The sequence below is a fragment of the Chiloscyllium plagiosum genome, chromosome 21 (assembly GCF_004010195.1).
Source record: "Chiloscyllium plagiosum isolate BGI_BamShark_2017 chromosome 21, ASM401019v2, whole genome shotgun sequence".
In the NCBI taxonomy this organism is placed as follows: domain Eukaryota; kingdom Metazoa; phylum Chordata; class Chondrichthyes; order Orectolobiformes; family Hemiscylliidae; genus Chiloscyllium; species Chiloscyllium plagiosum.
This window is the reverse complement of record NC_057730.1, coordinates 3,539,499-3,562,450: the sequence shown is the minus strand read 5'-3', so window position 1 is coordinate 3,562,450 and position 22,952 is coordinate 3,539,499.

Genomic DNA, 22,952 nt, shown 5'->3' with positions numbered 1-22,952 from the left:
GGGGGGGGGGGGAGAAAATCAAATCCCTCTCCCCTCCCCCCATAATAATATTAAGCAATAAGGTAAGAAAAAAAAAGGGAGGGGATATAAACCAAAGCCGGGGGGGGGGGGGGGGCCGGGGAGGCAGACCAATATCCATTATGTCTTACAGTTTATCTAAGAGAGTCCAAGAATTCCTTAGCCTTTTCTGGCGATCTGAAGATATACACGGATCCTTCATGGTTAAAGCGTAGCATCGCTGGGTAGCGTAAGGAGTATTGAATATTTAAGTCCCTTAAACGCTTCTTCGCCTCGTCGAATGCCTTCCTCTTTCGAACCAGAGCCGGGGAAAAGTCCTGAAATAGCATGATCTTGGATCCTTTGTAGATCATAGCTTGGGGGTCTTTTCCGAGATTTCTAGAGGCTTCTAGGAGTATCTGCCTCTCCTTGTAGCTCTGCAGCCGGACCGGGCATGGGCGCTGGTTCGAGCCGGGCCCGCATATTGCGACCCAGTAGGCCCATTCTACCCTTACCTGGCCTGATCCAGCCTCCAGATTTAAAAGCTGTGGCAGCCACTGCTGGAGGAATGCTGTAAGCTGGCCTTCCTCTTCCCGTTCGGGAAGGCCCAGCAAACGAATATTTTTTCGACGACCTCGATTATCGAGGTTGTCAATGTAATTCTCTAAGGTCCGGACTCGTTGTTCGAGAGTCCGGACCTGATCCACGGCCGATTGCGCTGTAGTTTCAGAGGTCACGGCCTTTAACTCTGCCCCTCCGACTCGGCGCTCGATTTCCTGGATGTCTCGGTCGTGCTTCTGCAGCGCGGCCGAGAGTGAGTCCCATTGATTTCGGGATTCTTCAATGAAAGCGTCAATCTTCGCGTCCAGTTTGGAGATCATTTCTACAAGGCTTGTCACCATAGGTAAGTCCCCCAGGGCGGCTGTGGACGCCTCGGCTGCAGCTGGAGAGGGTGGGGGACGGGTTCCTGCTTGTTGAGAGCTGTGGGCTCCCTTCCCTTTAGTCATTTTTACTAAAGATTAGATTGTTTAAATTTAATATTAAACAACTAATTAAATTAAACAGCTATTATAAATGATTTGGTGAGTGTGGTGGAGGTGGGTGACCTACTTTACCCAAGTTTTGGGAGGAGCACTGTAGACTCAGACTTGCTGGGTCGCCGCCATCTTGGATCCCCAGATCTATCCATGCTGATGAAGACCGTGACAGAGCTCAACTTCATGTGCCAATGCCATTGCTGGCAACTCACCCACATTCCTCTGAAAGCACCGTTAACATCTCGTAGGACAACGGCAGCAGTTACATGGGAACATCACCACTTGCGAGTTCCTCTCCAAGCCATTACCATCGCGACTTGGAAATATATTGCTATTCCTCTAGCGTCGCTGGGTCAAATTCTGCAATACCCTCCCCAGCAGCATTGTAGGTGCATCCATGCCACAGACTGCAGCGCTTCAAGAAGGTAGCTCACCAACACCTTCTCAAAAGGCAATTGGGGATCTGCAATAAATGCTCGTCCAATCAGTGATGCCCACATCCCATGAACCATAAAATAAAACTAAGGGATCTGCGCAGTTATCAACCTGAGAGCATGCCTGAGAATTGAGGTATTTATGAGGAGAGCTGGAAGACGTATCATGGCAAAACAATATCGAAATAGGGTCATGTGTGGAAAGGTGTGGGATAAAATGAATGGTGTGCTCGGTTTGCCTTGTAAGAAACCACAGATAACCTTCATGGACCATCTCAGGCTTAGTAATCACGTTATTACTTACTGATGGAATGCAGGCAGACTGGCTTCTGCTCTTGCCCTAAGTGGTTGCTGGGCCATTTCAGAGTTAAGTGTCATATTACTGTTGGTCTGGGGTTAGATTCATAAAGTCACAGAGATGTACAGAGATGTCCAACTTGTACCAGATATTCTAACCTAATCTAATCCTTTTTGTCAGTAGTTGGTCCATAGTCCTCTAAATCCTTCCTATTCATTTACCCATCCAGATGTCTTTCAAATGTTGTAATTGTACTAGCCTCCACCATAGAGTCAGAGATGTACAGCATGGAAACAGACTCTTCGGTCTAACCCGTCCATGCCGATCAGATATCCAAACCTAATCTAGTCCCATTTGCCAGCGTTTGGCCCATATTCCTCTAAACCCTTCCTATTCATATACCCATCCAGATGCCTTTTAAATAATGCAATTGTACCAGCCTCCACCATTTCCTCTGGCAGCTCATTCTATACACGCACCACCCTCTGTGTAAAAAACATTGCCCCTTAGGACCCTGTTATATCTTTCCCCTCTCACCCTAAACCTATGCCCTCTAGTTCTGGACTCCCCCACCCCCGGGAAAATACTTTGTCTATTTATTCTATCCATACCCCTCATGATTTTATAAACCTCTAATGAGGTCACCCCTCAGCCTCCCACGCTCCAGGGAAAACAACCCCAGCCTGTTCAGCCTTTCCCTATAGCTCAAATCCTCCAAATCCGGCAACATGGTTGTAAATCTTTTCTGAACTCTTTCATGTTTCACAACATTATTCTGATAGGAAGGAGACCAGAATTGCACTAAATATTCCAACAGTGGCCTAACCAATGTCCTGTACAGCCACAACATGACCTCCCAACTCCTGTACTCAATACTCTGACCAATAAAGAAAAGCATACCAAACGCCTTCTTCACTATCCTATCTACCTGAGACTCCACTTTCAAGGAGCTATGAACCTGCACTCCAAGGTCTCTTTGTTCCACAACACTCCCCAGGACCTTCCATTAAGTGTATAAGTCCTGTTAAGACTCGCTTTCCCAAAATGCAGCACCTCGCATTTATCTAAACTAAACTCCATCTGCCACTCCTCCGCCTATTGGCCCATCTGATCAAGATCCCACTTCCTCTGCCAGCTTTTCCCATACACACTCAACCCTCTGCGTGAAAAAATTGTACCTTAGATCTCTTTTAAATCTTTCCCCTCACACCTTAAACCTATGCCGTCTAGTTTTGGACTCCCCACTCTGGGGAAAAAGCCTTGCTTATTTATCCTATCCCCTCACAATTTTACCAACCTCTATAATGTCACCCCTCAGCCTCTGACGCTCCAGGGAAAACAGCCCCAGCCTATTTAGCCTCTCCCTATAGCTCAAACCCTCCAACCCTGGCAACCTCCTTATAAATCTTTCCTGAACCTTTTCACATTTCACAATATTTTCCTATAGCAGGGAGAATTAATTCCAAATTCCAAAAGTGGCCTAAACAATGTCCAGTAGGGACACAAAATGACCTCCAAACTCCTATACTCAATGTACTGACCAATAAAGGCAAGCATACCAAACACCTTTATCTTTACATGTAGGTCAGATTAGGTAACGTTAGTAGCTTTCCTTCCTGAAGGGAAGTAGTGATATATCAATGAAAGCTGCATGGCCACCATTACTGAAGCTAACAGAATGCTCATAGGCTGCCAGAGACCTGCATCCATTGCCATAGCCATTGGGCTCAGCATCAACAACAAGGCAAGAGGGGAGTGGAGGCCCCGGGCCTTATTCCAGGTGCCCTTTCCTCACAAGGAGACAAGGTGGTGTCCACAGCTCGCCAGCTGGAGGAGGAACCACATGTATGCCCCTCAAAAAGCTCCTCTCAATACGTTATTGCAGTTTGGCAGCCCCTCCACCTTCATATCACCTGGGATCCTCAATTCTATGAAGGTGAAGAAGGTAAGTCACACTCAGTGTGTCTGGGCCCTTTAACCACGAGCACTCTCAGGGTTGTGTACCCAAACCTTCAAGGTCAAGAGCTCCACTATTGATAGAGCAGGCTCCCACCCACCCCCAGGACCTTGACCTAATGGGGAGGGGGCAAAGAAAAATAAAATCTTTTGAAGGCACATAGGTGGCATTGGTGATACACACGGGTGGCATTGGTGACACTCAGTGGTAAATAGAATTTGACATTGAACATAGAACATAGAACTGGACGGGCATTTCAGACCATGATGTTGTGCCAAACATGATGCCAAATGAAATTGATCCTTTCTGCCTGCCTTTGGTCCAGGTCCCTCCATACCTTGCATATTCATGTGCTTATAAAAAAGTCCTTTAAACGCCCCTGGCAGTGCGTTCCAGACTCCTACCATTCTCTGTGTAAAAAACTAGCCCCTCACATCTCCTTTGAACTTCCCCCCTCACCTTAAAAGCATGCTTTCATAAACATATTGACTTTAAATCATCAGTTGGTAGACTGACTGTTATTTTAGCTGCAGCTACAAGAAGCTAACCTTCCTGAGCACCAAACAATGTTCGAACTTGGTTTGAGGAGCACTGCTCTTCTCTGGTGCCTATTGGAACACTAAATGTTATTACTCAATGCACGAGCATCCGATGTTCAGAATTTCATTTTGGGCGGGAACAGGGATTGCTTGCCTTTGGAGCAGCTACAAATCAACTGGCAATGAGTTAAATCTGGTCTGACTTTGTTACAGCACTCTGTCATAGAATCCCTACAATCTGAAAGCAGGCCATTTGGTCCATTGAGTTCGTACCGACCCTCCGAAGAGCATCCCACCCCAATCCCTGTGACCCTGAATTTCCCATGGCTAATTCTTCTAACCTGCACACTAGAGGGCTAGTTAGCATGATCAATCCATCTAACCTGCACATCTTTGAACTGTGGGAGGAAACCAGAACAGCCATAAATAAACCCACGTAGACACAGGGAGAATGTGCAAATTCCACACAAACAGTCACCCAAGGCTGGAATTGAGCCCAGGTCCCTAGCGCTGTGAGGCAATAGTGTTAACCACTGAGCCACCAGACTGCCCTTTTGCTGTCATCATGGTGAAAGTGATGTCCTCATCTTCCTCCTCTCTTTAGTAACTATCAGCTCCCCTCATTGCTTGCTTCAGCTGTGTAGAGCACTACATGCTGGAGTTATATAGCACAGTCCAGACAATGTAATGCAAGGGCCCCTGCCCATGGACCATTTCAAGCATTAAATCCTTATCTGCAGAAGCCTATCATCTGCTCCTTAATGTCTAACAGTGGGCTGCATTGTATCGACACACGGCCACAGTCGGGGTTGTATAATGGAGTCATCAGCCATGGTCACAGAGAGTAACCCTTGTCTCCCAGTAACCATCTGGTCCTTGGAACAAAGCAGGATCTTGAGAGTTCTCAAGGATATAAGACATCATTGCAGTTTCCAGGGTATTGGGCACAGACTTCTAAAATGTAAAGAGGTGAACACAGATGTCCTGGAGTTTAAATGATTCATTTCCATCAATGAATACAGCCATGTCAACATATTAGACAATCTCAATGTGTCATGTGTACAGCCTATAGCATCCTGTACTTGGGGGAAGCCAGCTCTGTTGACAAAGTCTCCTGCCCAGATCCAGCACTGACTGAAGGATTGTTGGAAATACTTCAGCCTTATCTTTTGCACTGATGTGTTTTGCTAAGTGATCTGCTAAGAGCTAAGGATCAGTTGCACAGGGCTGAGGAAAGAAAGGATCCTCTGGAAATATGCACTGCTACAAGGGTATGATATTTTTTATAAATGATTTGGATGTGGAGGTTGAGGGGTGGGTTAGTAAATTTGCCGATGATACAAAGTTTGGAGGTGTCGTCAATAGTATTGAGGGCTACTGCAGGCTGCAGCGCAACGTAGACAGGATGCAGAGCTCTCATTATCTTGTATAGCTCAATCAGGTCACCTGTCTTCCTCCTTCTCTCCAAGGGTATGATAACCTGGTTAGAGTGGACTTTCCAACAACCTTCCAAATTTATCCTTAAAGTTGGCAGGTTCTCCTGATATCAGCTGCTTCCTTTAAGTTTCAAGGACATTGTGTTTCATTTCCCTCTGTTACAGTAAATCCTGTAATAAATGATTTAGGTCAGAACTAACATAGGATAACTGGTGTAATAGAATCACTGGTCTCTTTGTCAAGTTAAGTCAGGGCCTTGAAGGTTCTGTCGATGTAATTCATGGTGACACTAATCGCAAGGTCTTATGTTGTTTCGCCAGCTGAGCCCACACATTGTCAGAGTACATTGTGAAAGTAAAGGGATGCTATGCAGATATTAATTTTGGAGCGTTAATAGCGCATCGATGGTAAGAGTGGCCAAGGGAAAAGTAGCCAGCAAGTTACCTTGCCTGTTCTCACCTGGTTATCAAGCGACTGGTGGCATAACTTGCCATTCTCGAGTGAGAGGGGCTGTCACCATAAGAAACTCACTATTCTCCATTGCTTCCCATTGGAAACCCAGCAGTTGCTCACTCCTTTGCTGAATCCAGCCAGATTTGTGGGATGGTCTCGCTGAATTGTTGTCCCCAACTTTCTTACCTCGGTGCTTCACATTCATCAGATCACCATGGAAGGCCCTCTTTAGATATCGCACAAAATCACAGCCTGACATCTGTGGTGGGGAAGCTCTTAGAGAAGATACTGAGGGAGAAGGTTAGATTAGACTCCCTACAGTGTGGAAACAGGCCCTTCGGCCCAACAGGTCCACACCAACCCTCCAAAGAGTAATCACTCAGACCCATTTCCCACCAAAACTATGGACAATTTAGCATGGCCAATTCACCTAACCTGCACTTCTTTAGACTGTGGGAGGAAACCCACACAGACACGGGGAGGATGCGCAAACTCCACACAGACAGTCACCCGAGGCTGGAATCGAACCTAGGACCCTGGTGCTGTGAGGGAGCAGTGCTAACCACCGAGCCACCATGCCACCCCTATATGCACAATTCACCAAGATATATGCACAATTGGAAGAAAGATGTTGTGCCGAGGATTATTTCTAATCTAAAATAAAATAACCTAATCGACACACCCCTCAATTCACTGCTATCCTTGTGCATGTCCAGCAATCGCTTAAATGTCCCTAATCTCTCTGACTCTACTATCACTGCTGACTGTGCATTCCACGTGCCCACCACTCTCTGCGTAAAGAGCCTACCTCTGATGTCTCCTCTATGCCTTCCACCTAACATCTTCAAACTATGACCCCTCGTGCCAGTCAATCCTGCCCTGGGGAAAAGTCTCTATCCAGGCCTCTCATTATCTTGTATAGCTCAATCAGGTCACCTGTCTTCCTCCTTCTCTCCAAAGAGAAAAGTCCGAGCTTAGTCAACCCTTCGCAAGACAAGCCCTCCGGTCCAGGCAGCATCCTGGTAAACCTTCTTTGCACCCTCTCCAAAGCCTCTGTATCTTTCCTATAGTAGGATGACCAGAACGGGACACAATATTCCAAGTGTGGTCTAACCAGTGTCTTGTAGAGCTGCAGTAAAACCTTGCGGCTCTTAAAATTCGATCCCCCTGTTAATGAAAGCCAAAACACTATATGCTTTCTTAACAACCCTATCCACTTGGGTGGCAACTTTGAGGGATCTATGTACTTGAATACCAAGATCCCTCGGTTCCTCCATACTGCCAAGAATCTTGTCTTTAATCCTATATTCAGCATTCAAGTTTGACTTTCCAAAATGCATCACTTCGCATTTATCCAGGTTGAATTCCATCTGCCATTTTTCAGCCCAGCTCTGCATCCTGTCTACGTTGCGCTGCAGCCTGCAGTAGCCCTCTATACTATTGACGACACCTCCAAACTTTGTATCATCGGCAAATTTACTAACCCACCCCTCAACCTCCACATCCAAGTCATTTATAAAAAATACAAAGAGCAGAGGCCCAAGAACAAAGCCCTGCGGAAGCCCACTCAGCACTGTCCTCCAGGCAGAATACTTTCCATTGACAACCACTCTCTGCCTTCTGTCAGCCAGCCAATTCTGAATCCAGATTGCCAAATCTCCCGGTATCCCATACTTTCTGACTTTATGAATGAGCCTACCATGGGGAACCCTATCAAATGCCTTGCTGAAATCCATATACACCACGTTCAGTGCTCGACCTTCATTGACCTGTCTTGACACCTCCTCAAAGAACTCAATAAGATTTGTGAGGCATGACCTGCCCCTCACAAAGCCATGCTGACTGCCTTTAGTCACACTATGCTTTTCCAAATAGTCATAAATCCTATCCCTCAGAATTCTTTCCAAAACCTTCCTGATCACAGATGTGAGACTGATTGGTCTGTAATTGCCAGGAATTTCCCTATTCCCCTTCTTGAAAAGAGGAACAACATTCGCCTCCCTCCAATCCTTTCGTACGATTCCTGTGGAGAGCGAGGAAGTAAAGATCTTCGCCAGCGGCTTAGCAACCTCCTTTCTCACTTCCTGGAGCAGCCTAGGATAAATCTGGTCTGGCCTTAGAGACTTATCAATCTTAATGTTTGCCAAAATTTCCAGCACATCAACTTCATCAATCTTGATCTGTTCAAGCCTGTTTCCCAGCTCCTCAAAGTTCTCATTTACAACAAGGTCCCTTTCCTTAGTGAAAACTGAAGCAAAAAACTCATTTGGGGCCTCCCCTCTCTGCTCAGACCCCACGCACAAGTTCCCTACACTATCCCTGACCAGCCCTACCTTCTCCCTGACCATTCTCTTATTCCTCACGTGTGAGTAAAATGCCTTTGGGTTCTCCCTAATCCTTTTTGCCAAGCCTTTTTCATGCCCCCTGCTGGCTCTCCTCAGTCCATTTCTGAGCTCCTTTCTAGCAAGCCTGTAATCCTCGAAAGCTATGCTAGATCCTTGCTTCCTCCACCTTACGTAAGCTGCCCTCTTCCTTTTGACGAGAAGTTCCTCTGTTCTCATCATCCAAGATTCCTTAATCTTACCCCTTCTTACCTGTCTCAGAGGAACAAATTCGTGCATCACTCGCAACAACTGCTCCTTAAATAGTCTCCACATATCTGCTGTGCCCTTTCTGTGGAACAATTGCTCCCAATCTGTACTTCCCAACTTCTGTCTGATATCTTCATAATTTCCTTTTCCCCAATTAAATATCGTCCTTCGGTAACTGCTCCTTTCCCTCTCCAAGGCTATGGTAAATGAGAGGCAGTTGTGGTCACTGTCACCAAAGTGTTCTCCCATCGCGAGATCTGACATCTGTCCTGGCTCATTGCCGAGGACCAAACCCAAAATGGCCTCTCCCCTCCTCAGACTGTCTACATACTGAGTAAGAAAACCCTCCTGAACGCACCTGATAAAAGCGGCTCCATCCAAACCATCTGCACTAAGGAAGTTCCAGTCGATATTGGGAAAGTTGAAGCCACCCATAACAACAACCTTACTACTTGTGCATTTTTCCAGAATCTGCCCTCCCATGAGATCTTCAATCTCTCTACTGCTATTAGGTAGTCTGTAGAAAACCACCAATGTGGTGGCTGTACCCTTGCTGTTCCTAACTTCCACCCATACTGACTCAGTGGACAAACCTTCCTCAACAACCTTCGTTTCTGTAGCTGTGATGCACTCTCTGATTAGCAATGCTACACCCCCTCCTCTTTTTCTACCCTCCCTGTTCTTTTTAAATGTTCTAAACCCTGGAACATCTAGCAACCATTCCTGCCCCTGTGAAACCCACGTCTCCGATATGGACATAACATCATAGTCTCAAGTACTGATCCAAGCTCTAAGTTCGTCACATTTATTTCTGACACTCCTGGCGTTAAATCAGACACACTTTAACTGGTCTCTTTGTTCCATCACATGAATAACCTACCCAATAGATTCACTACATCCTGTCACTTTCCTATTTATAACTACCCCCCTCTCAGGTATTAGATTAGATTACTTACAGTGTGGAAACAGGCCCTTCGGCCCAACAAGTCCACACCAACCCGCCGAAGCGTAACCCACCCAGACCCATTCTCCTACATTTACCCCTTCACCTAACACTACGGGCAATTTTAGCATGGCCAATTCACCTAACCTGCACATTTTTTGGATTGTGGGAGGAAACCGGAGCACCCGGAGGAAACCCACGCAGACGCGGGGAGAATGTGCAAACTCCACTCAGAGAGTTGCCTGAGGCGGGAATTGAACCCAGGTCTCTGGCGCTGTGAGGCAGCAGTGCTAACCACTGTGCCACCGTGCCGCCCGTATGTAGTTCTGATTCCCACCCCCTACCAAACTAGTTTAAACCCTCCCAAACCACACGAGCAAATCTCCCACCTAGGACGTTTGTACCCCTCCAGTTCAGGTGTAACACGTCCTTCATGTACAGGTCCCACCTTCCCCAGAAGGTATCCCAATGATCTAGGTATCTGAAGCCCTCCCTCCTGCACCAGCTTCACGGCCACGTGTTAAGCTGCATTTGCTGACTGTTCCACATCTCACTATTTCATGGCACTGGTGGCAAACCTAAGCAGTGGGTGGCATGGTGGTACAATGGTTAGCACTGCTGCCTCACACCATCAGAGACCTGGGTTCAATTCCCACCTCAGGTGACTGACTGTGTGGAGTTTGCACATTCTCCCCATGTCTGCGTGGGTTTCCTCTGGTTGCTCCGGTTTCCTCCCACAGTCCAAAGATGGCCAGGTTAGGTGAATTGTCCGTAGTGTTAGGTGATGGGGTAAATGTAGGAAAATGGGTCTGGGTGGGTTGCGCTTCGTTGGGTCAAAGGGCCTGTTTCCACACTGTAAGTAATCTATTCTACTCGCCCTGCTGTTCAGCTTCCAACCTAACTCTCTGTTAGTTACTTTTCAGATCCTCAATGCCTTTCCTGGCTATATCGTTGGTGCCAATATGTACCACGATTTCTGGCTGCTCAACCTCCGCCTTCAGAATCCTTTAAACCCGATCGGCGATATCCCGGACCCTGGCACCAGGGAGGCAACATATCTTCTGGGAGTCCCGTTCCTGACCACAAAATCTCCTGTCAATCCATCTAACGATTGAGTTCCCTACCACTAGCTCTTTTCTATTCTCCCCCCTTCCCTTCTGAGACAGTGCCAGGCTCAGTGCCAGAGACCTGACAACTATGGCTTTCCCCAGTAGGCCGTCCCCACCAGCAGTATCCAAAACGGTATACTTATTGCTGAGGGGAACGGCCACAAGGGATCCCTGCTCCGACCATCGATTCCCTTTCCTCCCCCTGACTGTAACCCAGCTGTCCTTATCCTGTGTCTGAGGAGTGATCTCACCCACTTAGAAACTTCGTAGGTAATGACAGGCAGCATGGTTTTGTACGGGGAAGGTCATGTCTCACCAACCTGACTGAATATTTTGAAAAAGTGACAAGGATAATTGGTGAGGGAAGGTTTGTGGCTGGAGTGTATATGGAATTTAGTAAGGCATTTGGTAAAGTCCCACATACAAAAACTGAAATCACATGGGATTTGGGGTGGGCTGGTTAGATGGATACAAAATGGACTTGGCCATAGAAGACAGAGGGCAGTGGTAAAAGGGTGTTTTTCGAAATCAAGACCGCATTTGTTCCACAGGGATCAGTCTTAGGTCCTCTGTTGTTAGTAGAATATATAAATGACCTGGAGAAAAATGTGGGTGGTCTGATTAGTAAGTTTGCAGATGACATGAAGATTGATGGAGTTGCTGATAGTGCCGACAATTGTGAAAAGATACAGCAAGATACAGCAATCTATAGATAGATTGGCGACTTGGGCATAGAAGTGGCAGATGGAGTTTAATCCAGACAAATGCAAGGTGATACATTTTGGAGGATCAAATTTAGGTGTGAATTATACTGTAAAGAGCAGAACCCTTAGAAACATTAACACACAGACAGATCTGGGTGTGCAGGTCCACAGTTCCCACAGGTGGCCAAGGTGTTTAAGAAGGCATATGGCATGCTGCCTTTATCGGCCAGAGCATGAGGTTGGCAAGCCATGTTACAGCTATATAAAATCCTTGTTATGCTGCATTTGGAGTATTGTGTGAAGTTTTGGTCACCACACTACCAGAAGGACGTGGAAACATTGGAGAAAGTGCAGAGAAGGTTCACCAGGATGTTGCCTGGTCTTGAGGGTACTGGCTATGAGGAGAGGTTAAAAAGACTAGGATTGTTTTCATTAGAAAGATGGCGGCTGAGAGGAGACCTGATCAAGGTCTACAATAATGTGGTGAGGATGAGGGGGGTGGGGTGGGAGGTGGGCTTTCTTCAGTCTACGCAGAAAGTAGAGACGCTGCTGGGCTTTCTTGGCTAAGGAGCAAGTGTTGAAGGGCCAGGTGAGATTCTCTGCCAGGTGGACACCAAGAAATCTGGTGCTGTTCACGATCAATGTCCAGAGGAGCGTGGTCGCTCTGCCCCCTCCTGAAGTCAACAACCACCTCTTTCATCTTGTCCACATTCAGAGACAGGTTGTTGGCTCTGCACCAATCCGTTAGCTGCTGCATCTCCTCTCTCTATGCTGACGAGACCCACCACAGTTTAGATTAGATTAGATTAAATTCCCTACAGTGTGGAAACAGGCCCTTCAGCCCAACCAGTCCACACCGAACCTCCGAAGAGTAACCCACCCAAACCCATTTCCTTCTGACTAATTGACCTAACACTATGGGACGAAACCAGAGCACCTGGAGGAAACCCACACCGACACAGGGAGAATGTGCAAACTCCACACAGACAGTCACCCAAGGCTGGAATCGAACCTGGGATCCTGGTGCTGTGAGGCAGCAGTGCTAACCACTGAGCCACTGAGCAGCTCTGCACGGTAGATCGAGCTTTACCCCTTCCCGAGTAGGTCCCTTTCCTGAATGCACTTAACAAAATCCACCCCATTAGAGCATGAGACCAGCACAGGCTTGGAGGGCCGAAGGTCCTGTTCCTGTTCTGTGTTCTTTGTTCTTTCTTTGTTCACACAAAAACCTAGCAAATGACTGATTGAACCAAATGTTTTCTTTCCTCTGCTTTTTGCCCCCAGTCGACTGCTGTAATCTTTAGCCTGATTCATCTCTCTAAAGACGGCCTTTTCATTTCCTACTTCATGCTACAAGTCTACTGCTTCCGCATTTTCATCTGACCACAATCGAGGGATAATTAAATGAAATGACCCTGCCAATTGTGGAGGTCCCTGAGTATGGCGGTGCAGAACTGGTGCAAATTTGGGGCTAAGGGAAGCTTTTCCTTGAGCTGAAAGTAGATAGTTTTGCCATCCAAACACAACGGTTGGACAGGGCGTTTGAACTTTGGTTTTTATTAGTTTCACTGTATCCTTGAGAAGCAGAAACGTAGACTGAAAAGCTCTTACACTGGAACTGTACCAAATCGCAGTTCATTTCAGTTCCCAGAAGACAAGCTGGAACATGACTGAGAATTTGAATGTTTTCAAATTTATTTGCCACAACTTGCCTAGTTCCACAGATGTAATACAAATTATTCTTGTTTTTGTACATTTCAAGTGAATGTGATTTTGTGGCAGCAATTTGCCTTCATCTGTACACTGTAATTGTGGTTGAGATGGCTTTTAATTCGATTATAATTAAAAAAAAGATGAAAAATTCACTTTCCTTCCTTGTGCTATTAAATCTACATCTTATTCTGAAGAATAACAAATCTCAAAATCTTAACATTTCTCCAAATTATTATTAGCTGTGGCTTTTATATAAAGGATCATTTCCTCCTCCGTTTTCCTGCAATGTTTTGCTTTCTGATAATAAAGCTAGCATAGCCACAGTAGCCTTTTGGCTTTTTGTGAGATTGCTTCATTCTTACAGAGGGAAGAGAAGGCACCATGGCTGAGGAGAATTCGGTATCTGCCTGATATCTACAAGTCACCTTCACGAGCTGCAGGAGACTTGAACATCTTCTGAATGACCCTGAAGTCAGGCAGAAACACTAAAGTTAGCAGAACTAGCACTGTGTACTAGCTGAACAGGCTGATTATCAACATCCAAATCCTTGAAGTTAAAAATCACACAACACCAGGTTATAGTCCAACAGGTTTAATTGGAAACACACTAGCTTTCGGAGCGACGCTCCTTCATCACTCCAAATCACAAATCCTTGAAGTGTGCCTGTAGTGGGCAGTAAGAGCACAATCATCTCCTGGTGAGCACAAATTTGACATGCAGTGATACCGCTCAAACAGTAACCTCTGGCATAGACTGGGGACATCTTCCAGGGCTAGGGCTGTGTGTGCTGGACGGGAATACATGGTGCTGACTGGCTTTAAACCAGATCACTGTGGAAAAATGCATGAAATTATCTTGAATTATTATCCCTGATCCTTATTTCAACCACCTAGTTGGTAGAAGCCAGTATCTAGATTAAACTTTAGCAAGCAACATTTCACACCTTAAATTATTTTGTAGAATTTGCCTAGCCATATAAAGCCTGCATCTTGATTAAATTTCCCATCCTGGATTTCTAACTGTCAGCTCAATGCTCTTCTTTTATATTCAACTACACTCATTACATTACATTTTTTACATTACATTACAGTGTGGAAACAGGCCCTTCGGCCCAACAAGTCCACACCGACCCGCCGAAGCACAACCCACCCATACCCCTACATTTACCCCTTACCTAACACTACGGGCAATTTAGCATGGTCAATTCACCTGACCTGCACATCTTTGGACTGTGGGAGGAAACCGGAGCACCCGGAGGAAACCCACGCAGACATGGGGAGAATGTGCAAACTCCACACAGTCAGTCGCCTGAGGCGGGAATTGAACCCGGGTCTCTGGCGCTGTGAGGCAGCAGTGCTAACCACCGTGCCGCCCATGAGATATACTTTGTACACAGGACTCCACCATGCCTGGTTTAAATTTATTCATTTCAAAGAAATGAAAGAACACTCACATGTTTAACAATGATTGGCACATTACAAAGGTAAAAAACATAGGGATTTGAATTAATCTAGTGAGGGGGAGCTACAATATGGTCAATGGTTTCACAGGGAGGACTAGCTGAGCAAGAGACAGATGGAACAGGTCTGAGGTGGAAAGATGGGCTTTTGCTCAGATGGATGTCCAAGTTGACAGTGTAGAAAAGATTTATGAGGATGTTGCCAGAACTGGCTGGTTTGAACTATAGGGAGAGGCTGAACAGGCTGAGGCTATTTTCCCTGGAGAATCAGAGGCTGAGGAGTGACCTTACAAAGGTTTATAAAATCATGAGGGGCATGGATAGGGTGAATAGCCAAGGTCTTTTTCCTGGGGTGGGTGAGTCCAAAACTAGAGAGCATAAATTTAAGATGAGAGGGGAAAGATTTAAAAAGGACCTCAGGGGCAACATTTTATGCTGAGGGTGGTGCGTGTATGGATTGAACTGTCAGAGGAGGTGATGGAGACTGGTACAATCACACCATTTGAAACGCATCTGGATGGGTACATGAATAGGAAGGGTTTAGAAGGATATAGGCCAAATGCTGGCAAATAGAACTCGGTAAGATTGGGATGTCTGTTTGGCGCAGATGAGTTGGATTGAAGGGTTGTTTTCCATGCTGCATGACTCTATGACTCTATGTTCTTGAGCTCATCGCACTAACCTTCAGAAGGAATAGGGAGGTTAAAGGAGAGTTTTTTTTTAATTCTTTCACGGAATGTTGGCATCACTGGCAAAGCCAGGATTCGTTGCCCCCTCATTCCCAATTGTCCTTGAATAGAGCAGACTGCTTGGTCATTTCAGAGGCTCATTAAGACTCAACCACACTGCTGTGGGTCTGAAGTCACATGTCGACCAGACCAGGTAAGGATGGCAATTTCTTTCCCTAAAGGAACCAAGTGAAGTTTACAATAATCAGTTATCGTCACCGCTAGCTTTATATTCAAGTTTTACGATTGAATTTTGAATACCACCAGTTGTTGTGTTGGGACCCATGTTACCAAACATGTTATTCCAAAATATCTGATGACTAGATCAGTGACATTACCACACGACACTCTCTCTCCTGGTTGGTGGTGGAGAAAAGAAGTTGGGATTATTCCCACTCCTCAGGATGATGTCAGGATAGTGGGAAGTACTGGGTGTCTAAAACGGGGAGCTAGTAATCAGTATTGGTGAGTTGGGTTCCAGCCAGACTGAGGATTAAGCCAGCTGTGTGTGTGAATATGTCCAACGGTGTCTCCACTGGACTTGAGGGAGACAAAATGGAGGCCTCACCAGGAGGGAGAACCATGATAAGGAGTAATAAAGATTTCACTGCGGACAAGCAAAGGGAAGGTGGAGATGAGAGACATTGATGAATGGAACGACTAAGGTGAGACGGTACAAAGTTTGAGAGTGGAACCACAAAATAGTTGGGATTTTTTTTTCCTGAGGAAGATGAAGGAGATGGGTAGGGGAGGATAGAAGGAGGTTGACCAAAGTCTAATCGTTGATTGAGACAATAGAAATACTCAGATAACATGGAAAAGCTGAAGTCAGGATGGCTATAAATCTGAGCAGGATTGTTTAAGTACAAAGAGATGCTGAGAGACAACAAGAAATCTGCAAATTTCTCCAGCTTTCTCATTTCCCCACCTCCCCACCTTTTCTCAGTCCCAACCCTCAGACTCAGCACTGCCCTCTTGACCTGCAATCTTCTTTCCGACCTCTCCGCCCCCACCCCCTCTCCGGCCTATCACCCTCACCTTAACCTCCTTCCACCTATCGCATTCCCAATGCCCCTCCCCCAAGTCTGCGCTTTTCCAGCAACACATTTTTAAGCTCTGATCTCCAGCATCTGCAGTCCTCACTTTCGCCTAGTGTAAAATGAGGAGCTAGTAATCAGTATTGGTGAAGTTTGCGGTGTGTGAACCAGAAAGAAATCTCTGAAAAGTGAATGCATGACTGGATTCTGTTTAACCAGTAGATGGTACTTAATACTAATTTCAGAGCAGAGAGGGCAAAAGTCTGAGTTTTGTTTCCAATTGTTTGTGCCTTGGATTATGAAACCCCATAAAGAAATAAGCAAAAAAAGATTTCTACATGAAAGATGTATTTCATGGTAGCAGATGTCTCAAAGTGCATAAGAGCCAATGAAGTGCTTTTGAAGTGTAATCACTGTGGGAATGTAGGAAATGAAGGAGAGAGAGAGAGTGGCATTTAAAAAGTACACATTCTCAGAAACATCCAAAGAGTTCCACAAAATGATTACTCTCTGCAGTAGATGTTATTATACGAGTTGGATCTTAATTAGGTCTATCCAAAATTGTAAAAATGGTGTACAGGCCTGCAGCTATATATGTAAGACAACTGTAAAATTTGCCCAGGAATATTACTTCTCCATTTGTCCACTAATTTGGCCTTCTGTTTGTTAGAAGATGTTGAATGTCATCTTTTTGGAAGCTTTGTTCAATGTAATCCATTCATTTTGTTTGTCCTTCTGCCTTCTGCAGGTCAAAATCAAGTCTTCTATCTTCTCACTCTCTCGTTGCCTTTACTAAGAGGTTTTAGTTTATTGTTAGTGTCTAGCCTTTGCAATAAGAACTGTTGGATAACATTTTTCTTTCAGAATTATGCTATTTTCTTTGAGAGAATTAATTTAATGGGTGACTTTTTGTTTGTTTATTTTTTAATTGACAGAATGATTTTTAATTTTAACATAAAGGCTGTCAGTATGAAGCCTTATTAAGAAGCAGTGGAGGTAACTAACAGGCTACACTTCTACAGCATTGATAACTTGTCCTGTGTTCCCTTGAGTAGACTTCACAAAATTGCATAGCTGCTTTAATCAGTGGAATCAAATTGTACACGGTGAGATTCAATAAATAGTAAATGAAATAAATGATCATATCATCTATATTTAGGGATTAATTGTTAAATATAAGTTAAGCAGAACTCCCCTGTTTTTCTTCATATGCCAAAGAGCAGACAGGTACTGGTTTAACGTGTCGTGTGAAAGAAAGCACCTCCGACAGTGCAGCCACAACCTCCTGACTCAGACAATCCAGAGTGCTGTGACTGAACTGAGACATGCTAATTACTGCTTTTTAGATAACTGGCTGCATTCAGCAGAATTCAAAATATCTTAATCATATGCATAAGGGGCGGCATGGTGGCTCAGTGGTTAGCACTGCTGCCTCACCGTGTAAGGGACCTGGGCTCGATTCATAGCCTCGGGTGACTGTCTATGTGGAGTTTGCACATTCTCCTCAGTTCTGTGTAGATTTTCTTTGGATTCCTGCCACAGCCCAAATATGTTCAGGTTAGGTGAATTGACCATGCTAAATTGCCCATGGTATCCAGGGATTGCAGGCTTGGTGGATTAGCCATGGGAAATGCAGGGTTACAGGGAAACAGTAGGGAAGTGGCTCTGGGTGGGATACTCTTTGGAGGGTCAGCATGGACTCAATTGGCCACATGGTCTGCTCCCATACTCCCATACGATACACAAAACAATATTTGTGCATTTGAATGTTCAATGTATTGTGTCACTTTGATTCAGGGCACTTTGCTGCACCATGTGTTTTGTAATTACTTTATTTACAGGAGGTGACAATGACAAAGTAGCACTTATTGCCAGTTCTGCTAAGGAGTTGGCCGTACAACATGGGATATGAGTTATGTGTGTGCTAGACTGGGATGTTCCCTTCCCTCAATGACTCTCTGTAGAATTACATAAATTCTGTGAAACAGAAACAGGTCATTGAGCCCAATTGGTTCATGTCTCCACCCATTATAATTACCTCTTCCCACTCTGTTCTCATATCCCTTTATTTCCTCTCAAGCATGACTGTATTAAGCCTCTCCTAGACCGCACCACTTCTACTTCAGCAATTAATTTCACATTCCCACCGCACTCTATGTACACTTCCCATATGTTCTTGATTTATTTAGTACTGTCTTAGATTTTGGCCCCAGCTGACTCCATCTTACCTTATACACTTACACTCCCTTAATTCAAGTTAATATTCTCGTAATTTTCCTTCAATTTTCATCAATGTTTCAGTCAGCCATACAGACCAGAATTAGACACGATACGCCAAATGTGACCACATGAAAATTCTGTATATATTTTATCATTCATTCTTGAGATGTGGGATTTACTGGGTGGGCCAGCATTTTGTGCTCAACCCTAGTTGCCTTCAGGAAAGTGGTGATGAGCTGCCTTCTTGAACTATTGCAGTCCATTTGACGTAGGTACAGTCTCAATGCTATTAGGGAGGGAGTTCCAGGATTTCAGAACCAAAGAATCATTTTGACATGGTGACACTAAAGGAATGGTGAAATGTTTCCAAGTCAGGATAATGTGTGATCTGGAGGGAACTTACAATTTATGTAAGTGATGAAAGTCAAGTGGGCTATATTGTCCTGGGTGTGTCAAGCTGTTTGAGTGTTGTTGGAGCTGCACCCATCCAGACAAGTGGGGAGTATTTCATCACACTCCTGACTTTGTGCTTTGTAGATGGCGGACAGGTTTTGGGGAATCAGAAGGTGTATTACTCACTGTAGGATTCCTAGCCTCTGACCTGCTCTGGTAGCCAATATATTGGTATAGCTAATCTAGTTCAGTTTCTGGTCAATGGTAACCTCCAGGATGTTGACAGTGGGGGATACAGTGATGGTAACACCATTGAATGTCAAGGGCAGTGATTAAATTTGCCCTTGTTGCAGATGCTCATTGCCTGGTAATTGTGTGGTGCGAATGTTACTTGCCACTTCTCAGCCCAAACCTGGACATTGTCCAGCTCTCTGAACCACTTTAGTATTAGTCTTGCTCAGGCTTCTTTATGTTGCTCTTGGTCAAATGCAGCTTTGATGTCATCTCACCTCTGGAATTCAGCTCTTTTGTCCATGTTCGAACCGAGGCTGTAATGAGGAGCTGAATGGCCTTGGTTAAATCCAAACTGGACATCACTAATAGTGGGACTCATGTATGAAGAGAAGTTGCATTGGTTAAGATTATATTCATTGCAATTCAGAAGAATGAGAGGGATTGCACAGAAACCTATAAAATTCTAACAGATCTAGACAGGGTAAACGCAAGAAAGATGGGGTGGCATGGTGGCTCAGTGGTTAGCACTGCTGAGTCACAGCAGATTTGATTCCAGCTTTGGGTGACTGTGTGGAGTTTGAATATTCTCCCCATGTCTGTGTGGTGCTCTTGTTTCCTTCCACAGTCTAAAGATGTGCAGACTGGGTGGATTAGTAAATTGCCCATAGTGTCCAGGGATGTGAAGGCTAGATGGATTAGCCAGATGAAATGCAGAGTTACAGGGAATGGGTAGGGGGTAGATTTGGGTGGGATGCTCTTTGGAGGGTTGGTGTGGGCTGAATGACCTGCTTCCAAACTGTAGGGATTCCATGATGATGTTCCCAATGACCAGGAAGTCCAGAATGGGTCTAAGGATGCAGGGTAAACCATTTAGGACTAAGTTGAGGGGAAATTTCTTCACTCAGAGATTTGATTTGATTTATTATTGTCACATGTACTGAGATACAGTGTTGAGATGCATTGTGTGTTAACCAGACAAGTCATACCTTACCTAAGGACATCGGAATGGTGCTTGAGGTGAAAACATTGCATGGTGTCAAGAAGGAGTTAGAAATAGTTCTTAGGATTAAAGGAATAAAAAGGGTATGGGGAGAAAGCAAGAACAGGTTGAATGTTTGGCCATGATTATATTGAATGACGGAGCAGGTTCAAAGGGCTGATTGGCCTACCCCTGCTACTAGTTTCTATGTCTCTAATTTGAAGAAAATATTAAACACAAGACATCATTTAATGTTATGCTTCACTGCCTTTGAAGAATGGAGTGAGACCCAATGGGTACTGCAGCTAAAAATAACTTCCAGACAATGGCTCACACATTTCCAAAGTGCCATCTGGATTGAAAGTTTGAATAGGTTTGGGGAGCCATGAGGGAGATCACCAGTACGAGATCTGAAATTACCCAGGATTCAAAAGTTAGACAACCTTGAAAGCACTTCGGTTGGAGAACTGAAAGTCAGGGCTTACTGAGTACAGAAATGGGAATGACACCCTCATTGCTTTCTCTCACTGGTGAACCTATTGGTTGCTACTCAAAGCAACTTAGAATGATTATTTATTTTAGAATTCCACTGCAGGTCATGATTCCCAGTCCAGCTTTAACAGATTACTCTGCTCGGTACAGACTCAGTGCTGGAAGCTTAAATGGTATTACAGAGATAGCATTTCTTGATTTTGATCTAACATAATCTTGGCTGTGATTCATCTGTATCAGCACAGCAGCTGAATTTCATTAAGAAAGAGAATCTGATATTATGAACATGGGCGAAGACTGGATCCCCTCCAGTACTGACTTTGTGAAAAATGCAGAGGAAGGCACCTTTTATTAACAGAATGGTTTGGATAGTTTAATATTTCAGTCCTTCTAATGCTGGTAAATTATGTGAAATTGAATATTACTTAATGTGGAATTCAGTGAAATACATATTGAGTTGATTAACTTTCCATTACCCTACACTAACCTCATTTAACTAATACTTAAATTACAATGCCAGTAACATTTTCATTTTTCCATGAAGTCTTCACAAAACACAAATTCTTGTGAGGTACTACACTGCATTCTCAATTAACATTAAAATTTAAAAGAAAAATGTTGATTTTTCTCGCATGAGAAATGAATGTCTCTACAGTAAGATGCAAATGTATATAAGGTCACACAAGTTCATGGCAAAATCGTGCCTGAAATTCTTTCAGAATTCCACACCCTTCCCTTTTCCTACTTGGTTTTCTAGCCTCATTTTTACAGTTTTGATTCAAACATTAGCAAATACACATTATGCAGCCAAGACTGGACTTTGGCTGCATGATTTAAAATACGGAGAACATGTCAAATTATGTTCATGATCTGAAGTGTCGTGCAACACAGATTGTATCGAATTGGACAGTTACGTTTCACACAATGGGGGTCAATTTGAGTTTGTGTGATAATGTAGAAGTTGACAGAAATTTGGCAGTCCGTTAAACATCTTCATCTATTTGTATCTCCAATATTGTGAAAACAGAACAGGAGAAACAAAAGTTTAATAGATGAGGAAAATCAATGGACCTTTTTTTTTAAAGATTGCTTTGGTGTTGGTTGGAACATTTGTATTGACCAGAAAAGTTGCCTTTTAAAACTTAATCATAGATACCCTACAGTGTGGATGCAGGCCGTTCAGCCCATCGAGTCCACACAGACCCTCCGAAGTCCATCTCACCCTTATCCCTGTAGTCCTGCATTTCCTATGGCTAATCCACCTAGTCTGCACATCCCTGGACACTGTGGGAAATTTAGCGTGGCCAATCCACATAACTTGCACATATTTGAACTGCGGGAGGAAAACAGAGCAAATGGAGAAGACCGATGCAGATAAAAGGATAATGTGCAAACTCCACACAGTCAGTCACCCAACGCTAGGATTGAACCTGTGTCCTTGGTGCTATGAAGAAGTAGTGCTAACCACTGACCCACCATATTACATAGCTTGTAGCATTGCTGGCTGACCCATCACTTATTTCCTCTCAAGCTGAATGGCTACCTCAAGCTATTGTGAAGGGCAAGAGGTCTGGAGTTACATGCAGCTCAGACCAAGTAAGGATGCCCGATTTTCTTCCCTAATGGGTATTAGTGAACCAGATGGGCTTTTGTTTTATTGAAATCAAATTTCACCTCCTGCCATAATGGGATTTGAACCCATGTTCTCAGAGCATTAGACCTAGTCTCTAGATGACTAACCCATTGATATCAACACTGCAACACTGCCTCTTCTGTGAGAGTTTTCTGACAATCTGAAGAGGGCATACAGGAAATGGTTTCAAATCTTATCAGCATCTTCAGTAATGCAGCACTCCTTTGGTAATACATTGACATTATAGCTAAATCTTCAAGCCTCTGGAGTGAGATCTGAACTCACAGCCTCCCACAATCATCACTGAGCCAAGGTTGCCAAGAGAAAGATTCTCAGAAGTTCCATTTTTGATGTTTCATCTGTGCCTACACTGATTTTTACCGAATGTATAGCTGGAAATTAAGAGAATATTCCAGGCAATGTTAGCCTTTGAGGCAGCAACAGCCACTAGCCAGATCCGGTTTTATAAGATTCCTGCTGAGATAACTATCGTGAAACATAAAAGATAAATGCACATGCACGTGCACTCCATGATCATACCAACTTCACAATCTGTTCACAAAA